Source organism: Ipomoea nil, unplaced genomic scaffold (genome assembly GCF_001879475.1).
Source record: "Ipomoea nil cultivar Tokyo-kokei standard unplaced genomic scaffold, Asagao_1.1 scaffold3384, whole genome shotgun sequence".
Taxonomy (NCBI): domain Eukaryota; kingdom Viridiplantae; phylum Streptophyta; class Magnoliopsida; order Solanales; family Convolvulaceae; genus Ipomoea; species Ipomoea nil.
The window spans coordinates 492,115-499,529 of NW_017619812.1; positions in this window are offsets into that span (position 1 = coordinate 492,115).

Sequence of the window (7,415 nt, forward strand, 5' to 3'; positions counted from 1 at the left end):
CAGAATAATCGAGAGGGGAAGAATGAACATTTTACAATAGGAAACTCCTACTATTTATAGCATTCTAAAAAAAATATGCTCAATGAACATCAACCATCCAATTTTCCCATTTTTTTCTCGCCGCATGCCGTCGAAACTTGCGGATGCCGCTCTTGGTCGAAAGTTGCGCAGGAAGCTTTGTCCAATTCTTATCCTCTTCACTTCACGTGAGAAAAGAAGCAATTAAAACAATGTTTAATATTTTATTCCTTTTGTCTTTAGTATAAGAATTGGACAAACAATTAAATTTAAAATGAAATTAAGGAGTTTGCTTATGTAAAAAATGGGCTCAAAACAATTAAGTCATTAGCTAGATATTATATTAAATTAGAGTAAGGGATTTGTTAAAAGCTTTTGGGTTCAAAACACAATTTTATAACACTTATTTACCTAAATAATTATTAAACTCTAAAAACAAGTAATTATTAAATAATTATAAATAACTAATGCAAAAATATTATAAAAATGTACCTAAAATATGAGTGTAAAATATGTCTATCAAATTCCCCCACACTAAAACATTTGCTTGTCCCTAAGCAAAAATATTATTTGCGAAGTAAATTGAAACGAAATTCTCAAAACTCATAACATATCATGAACAACAATCTGAAGCATCCTGCAATTAATAAGATAGCACCCCTGTTTGAAAATTGAGAAAACTAAATAAGTAAGCCCTCACAGGAATATCACTCATCACTCAAGTGTTTGATGGGTATAAATTTCATTCAAGTTCATTCCTATAAAATTGCTCTACCATAGGCTTGCATATCTTCTCAATCACCACTACAAGAGTCATGCATGAAACAAATCATAAGGACTTTCCACAGGTTGTAATGGGGCTAGGGTTAAGGTAGGGAATATTTAGGAAAGTAGCTTAAACAAAAGCTTTCAAACTAGAGGAGCAAATAAATACAAATAATCCAAGATACTTGCTCAACACCAAGTATAGAATGCTTCCTCAGTATTACCAGAATTTCCCCTTCATTTATTTAGAAGTATTTCAACTCAAAATCAATCACTGATTCTTTCTCATTTTCTCATAAATTTTCAGCAATATTTTTTTTTTCAAACATATATTCTCCATTTTTCCATTTTTTCATTTTTTTTCAATTTCCATATTTTTTTTGAATCATGAATTGTCTTCGTTTTCTTTTTCATAGAAGACCTAGTGACAAATCGGCAATGAAGATACAACCCACCTCATTCTCCATCATATTAACACAAGAAAGTGACCTCCCCCACACTTCTTCCTCACAACCTCACGTAGATTACACGAATAATTCAAAATTTGCTCCACTAGTTATTCAGCTGGGTGAAGGCATTATTTTTAGATATAAAAGGCTTGTAATGTGGTTCAAAAAAAAAAAAGAATGGCCATAAAGCTAAAAGTGGTTAACAAGGGGAAATAAATCATAGGACAAACCGGTTATTTGGCTAGTGAGGCTCAAGATCAAATAATGGCCTTAATCACACTTGAATCATGCATGGTCTAATTAGCTTTAAAAGAGAATCAAGGCAAGTTCTAGAGAAACAAAATTATGGAAGAAATCGCACAATAGAAAGAAAATAAGACCGAAGTGTCAGTCAATAGCTCAAATCACTCACATGTTTATTGCTTACTTAATATAGCCACTACATATCAAACAAGAAATGCTAACAAACTAATCACAATTTGCCAAACTATTTATTCAATCACATTATGAATTTCAGGAAAGGAATTTATTTTTTTTTTCAAAATAATACGTATTTTGCATAAAATACTAGTAAAAAATGTGAAAATTTTGACATAAGCAAACAAATAATAATAAATCTAAATCCCCTCCCCCACACTTATTATCAACATTGTCCCCAATGTTGAACAAAAAAAAGCACGGAAAAAGGGTTATTGAATGAGAAACGAGAATAAAAGAAAAAGAATGGAACAAATACACCTTAGGTTGCCTCCCAAGCAGCGCCTTTGTTTATCGTCGTTGGCTCGACTTATGATATTTCTTTAAATTTCCATCGTCTTTTTGAGTACCTTCGATGATTATGAATATTCAAAGAAACAGTCCCTTCATGCAGATTAGTACTCAAAGATGATTTATTATTTCTTTCTTTTTCATTCGAAGCAATTTCATTAATTGTAACAAAGTTCAAAGAATCAACAAAAATTGCAAAATTGTCATGACTAGGAGATTTCATGGTATCATAAATATTAAAAGTCACAAGTTTACCATTAGACTCCATAATAAGCGTACCACTATGAATATCAATTTTTGTTTTTGCAGTTTTTAAGAATGGCCTTCCTAACAAAATATGATTATTATTTTTCATGTCAAGCACATAAAAATCAGCAGGAAAAACCAAGTTATCAACTTCAACAATCAAATCCTTAATCACACCCCTAGGATATGTAGTAGATCCATCAGCCAATTGAATTATTATACTAGATTTATTCAGGGGTCCAAGATTTAAAGAAGCATAAACAGAATATGGCATGATATTAATAGAAGCTCCTAAATCTAACATAGCATTGTCAAATTTCACACCACTTATCACGCACGGGATAGTAAACATACCTGGATCTTTACACTTTTCAGGAAGATTGCCTTGACTAGCCATAGAGACATTCTCATGCACTTTCACTTCCTCAACTCCTTTATTTTGTTTATTTTTCAAAGTGCATAACTCTTTTAGAAAATTTGCATAGCTAGGTACCTTTATCATAGAATCTAAAAATGGTTTATTGCTCTCACATTCATGAAAGGTCTCATATAAATCATTATTTGAGTTTCCTCTTATTGGTTCTAAAAGAGCTTGAGGAAATGGAGGTACTAGTTCATAATCAGAAAAGGAAGAAAACTTACCTTGGAACTTCTCTTTATTATTGGCAATGTTACCTGCACTTATTTCCTTGTTTAAATCAACATTCTTTTCCTGCGACATACTTCTCACAGTAATTGCACTTACATTCTCTTTAGGATTAACAATCGTTTGAGAGGTTAATTTGCCAGAACTCTGTGCTTCTAACCGACTTACCGTAGTTGCTAGTTGGCCCACTTGCCTTTCCAAGTTTTGAATACTAGCATTTGTTTCTTGAATACTAGCCTTTGTTTCTTGACGGAATATTTGTGTTTCTTGTTGAAACTGCAGAGTGTTAGTAGCAAGAGATTTAACAATATCTTCTAGATTCATACCTGGGCTAGAGCCTTGGGTCGGTTGTTGTCTTGAAGGAAATGGTTGTCTATGTAACACCCCGTGTTACGAGTCCTAAAACCAATTAATTAATTAATTAATAGCCCAAGAAAAAGAATAAATTATAATGATTAATTAGGGAAAAAGGCCCACCGTAGCCCATGGGCCCTCCTATATAAACCCAACCCCTAATCCCAATAGGATTAGACCCTAAATAAGATCCCTAGATCTATAAATAGGGAACTTAGGAAGCACCTAGAATTCCTCCCACAAGTCTAACGCCCCCCACCCCAGAAGAGCTCCAAGAATCCCCTTAGAAGAAAGCAAGAAAGCAAGAAAGCTTAAAGAAAGACCCTTCATAGCCAAGGAACTAATTAAGGCTAAGAGGTAACCCATGTCTCAACAAAACCTATTTTCATAGCTATGATTCCCCCTTAGGGTTTCCCCCATATTATTGTGCATTGGCGAGATATGATGATTATTATTGATGTTTGATGTGATGATCCCATGAGGGATCTTGATGATCTTGATATTGGGAGATTCTTGATGATTATGGAATTCTTGATGATTATATGGAGTTCTTGATGATTATGTGTTGTTCCTGATAATTGTGTGATGTTCTTCATGCTTATAAGTTATTCTTACCGAATCTTGCAATTAGAAGACGAATCGTATTCTTGTTGATATAAAAGTGATTAGAACCCTAGGTTGTATCGTATGGTCTTATTCCTGGATTATCGGGTGGGGAAATCGCATGTTTGGGTGTTGATTATATTTAGAAAAGAATGATAGGTTATGTGCCGTTCGTTTCTCGTATTTGATCCGTTAATTGTCTACGTGTTGTCGTTAATTGCGTTGTAAAGTGTCTAAGCATGGTTTCGGGTTCCACAATGGTTCCCGGGGTGAAATTGTGTGATAAGAGTCAGTGGGGGGTAGGTGGGGGTAGGGGATCCGCCACCTACCCACGGCCGGAAAGTGTATCTCCGGCAGCGGGCAGCCGGCGGGTGGCCCCCACCCACCGGCTACCCGCTGGAAATTATCCCACCTTGGGATCCCGGCTTCCCCGTTTGATGTTCCCCCGTTCCCCGTGGTGTCCCAACGGACTCCGTTTATCGTGCCTATGTCTAGTTTGATGTTTCGGGTACCGTTCGTAGGTTTATGAGTCTATTATATTGCATGCTAGTTGAATTGGTATCCCGTTGACCTAGGTGGAAGGAGTATGAACCCCTTAGGACTATTCTTAGTATGTGATGGATCACGCATAGGTTTTGTTATGCGCTTTCTCCCCCTTCCCAATGTGTAATATGGGTTGTATGTGCTTGCTATGTGTTATGTGTGTGTGTTACCCCAATTCGGTTGCGATCGGATTGGTTATCCTGAGCTGCGGTTCAGAAGCTGGCTGCGGTCAGATTGACACTCTTGGGCTGCGGTCCACCGTTTGGTTGCGATCAAACGTTTCTATACGAGCTGCGGTTCGTCCTTTTTCCTGGCTGCGGTCATATGACATTCTCTTGGGCTGCGGTCCACTGTTTGGTTGCGATCAAACACTATGATGAGCTGCGGTTCATCGGTCGGTTGCGATCGACCCCTCCGTGTTGCGATACGGGGCAGGGTGCTACGGGGCCGTGTCAGAGCTATATGCGCTGACCCTCATGTATGGGCATGCGATTGGTCCTGTGGCGCCAACAAAGTGTGCTATGTGTTGTGATATGGATGAGTTGTGATTATGAGTGTCTTGGGGGAATGTGACTGTGGGATTTATGTTGGGGATTGTTTATGTTGGGTTGTGATTATCGTTATGCTTTGCCTTATCTGCCTTATCCGTTATGAACTGCATATGCTCGTTATAACTGTTACTTGCGTCTGGCCTTATCTGTCGAGTCGTCCCCGGTTTTAAAGCTAGAGTTCGTAGGATATATATTCATGCTCAAAATGGTTTTCGTATATCTATATATATCTCTATATGTATTGTATTTCAACGCGTTGGAGTGGGTTACCAGCATCTCTCGCTGAACAGATATATTTGGCTTTCAGGCACAGAAGATTAAGTCACTGGAGCGCGCTAGAACTTGGAGTATAGAAGTAGATAGTTTTCCTTTTTGGCCTGCGTGCCACGTTTACGTAATTTCGCTTTGAGGATGTTAGTTAGTTAAGCCTGTGCACTTGGGTTCTCTAGCCCAGGTGTGGCATAGCACCCCGTACGCTTGTATTTATTTCTTGGGATTTAATGAGATTCTACCTTTATTATAAGTTTTAAAAAGTCTTGAAAATCTGGGGTGTTACAGTTGGTATCAAAGCCTAAGTTTGACCCTAGGAAAAGACTCGTAGGATCGGACTTTAGGACATTAGGCTTGAACTCTAGATGCTTAGGAACATAGGCCTCAAAAATCTTAGGACGCGCGGTGAGATTGAGAAACCTACATATCACCTCCCCTCACTTCACCCCTCTCTAATATTAAGAAACTCTTCTCCGCTTATTACATCAAGGTGAAAACACAAAATAATATCAACCTTTAACCACCAGGATGGCACCCAAGAAGAAACAGACAGGAACACCGAGACGCCCTACCCAGGAACTCCTGACTCAGAATCTACAACGCCTGGCCCAAATCGCCCAGGTACTAAGCACTGTCATTCCCCAGCCCCTACCAACGAACGAGAACTTGGAAATCCACCACCAAGTCTCGGCACACCAACCGCCCACCTTCTCGGGAGACGAAGACCCCACGACCCTCGAGGAATGGATTGAGACCTTCGACAGGGTATTCAGGGCAACCCAATGCCCCGAACACCGCCAAGTCGGGATAGGCTCCTTCTACTTCAGACACGAGGCCGACATCTGGTGGGCCCGTGAGGGACCTACGTACGAACACGACCCCGGATTCGACTGGGAAGGCCTAAAAACACGATTACGAGAACGGTTCTACCCCAACCACCTGAAAGCCGCCACTCGCGAGGAATTCCTCCATCTAAGACAAGGGGCAGCCCCAGTCTCAGAATACTACCAACGATTCTGCCAACTGGCTCGCCTCACCCCCGAGCTAGTATCCACCGAGGGGATCAAAGTCAGGAAATTCTTAGCAGGCCTTAACCCCGAACACCAGAGGGCCTTGGCCGCCCAAGAACCAAAGACCCTCGGAGAAGCCTACGCCAAGGCGTGTCAACTACAACAGGTAACGAACCCGCCCCAAGGGACACAACTAGGGTATAAAAGGATGCCCGAAAGAAGTCGCCCAATTCCCACCAAAGAGCCTAAAAACCCCAAAACCACCCCACTGGGCCGGGCCATCACGCCGACTGCCCGGGGAAGGATCCTCACACTAAGCAAGGCCAGGGTCGGAGATAGCAACATAGTCTCCGGAACTTTCCTAGTGCACGCCACCCCAGCCACCATACTATTTGACTCGGGGGCTACCAACTCATTTATAGCAACCCAATTCGCCGCCCAGCTCCACCTTAACGCCAGCACCAAGGTCCGGCTCCAAGTCAAGGTGGCCTCAGGTGAGATCATAAAATGTGATCGCATGTACGAACATGTGATAATCACCATTCAAGGGGTGGAATTTCCCAGCAACCTAATCCAGTTCCAACTGGATGGGATGCAAGTAATCTTGGGCATGGACTGGCTAGGGAAATTCCAAAGGCAAATCTTGTGCGGAGAGCAGAAAGTGGTCCTACGAGGACCAAACGGTAAGAGGGTGTCATACCGCAGTATCCGCCAGGATCCGGGGATCAAGCTTGTAAACATGATGAAAATTAAGAAGTATCTGGGCCAAGGAAACGAGGCCTTCTTATGCTCAGTCGAAGACCTCAACGCCAAAATACTCGAACCACGAGACATCCCAGTGGTAAACGAGTTCACCGACGTCTTCCCGGACGAAATTCTCGGGGCACCCCCGGCCAGAGAAGTCGAGTTCACCATAGACCTCACACCGGGCGCCGCCCCGATCTCTAAACCACCCTACCGACTAGCACCAAAGGAAATGAAAGAACTGAAAACGCAACTCCAGAAACTACTAGATAAGGGTTATATCCGACCCAGCACCTCCCCATGGAGAGCACCGGTACTATTCGTTAAGAAAAAGGACGGGAGCATGCGCCTATGCATCGACTACAGGGAACTCAACCAGGTTACAATAAAGAATAGGTACCCCCTTCCCCGGATAGATGACTTATTCGACCAACTTAAGGGGGCAGGG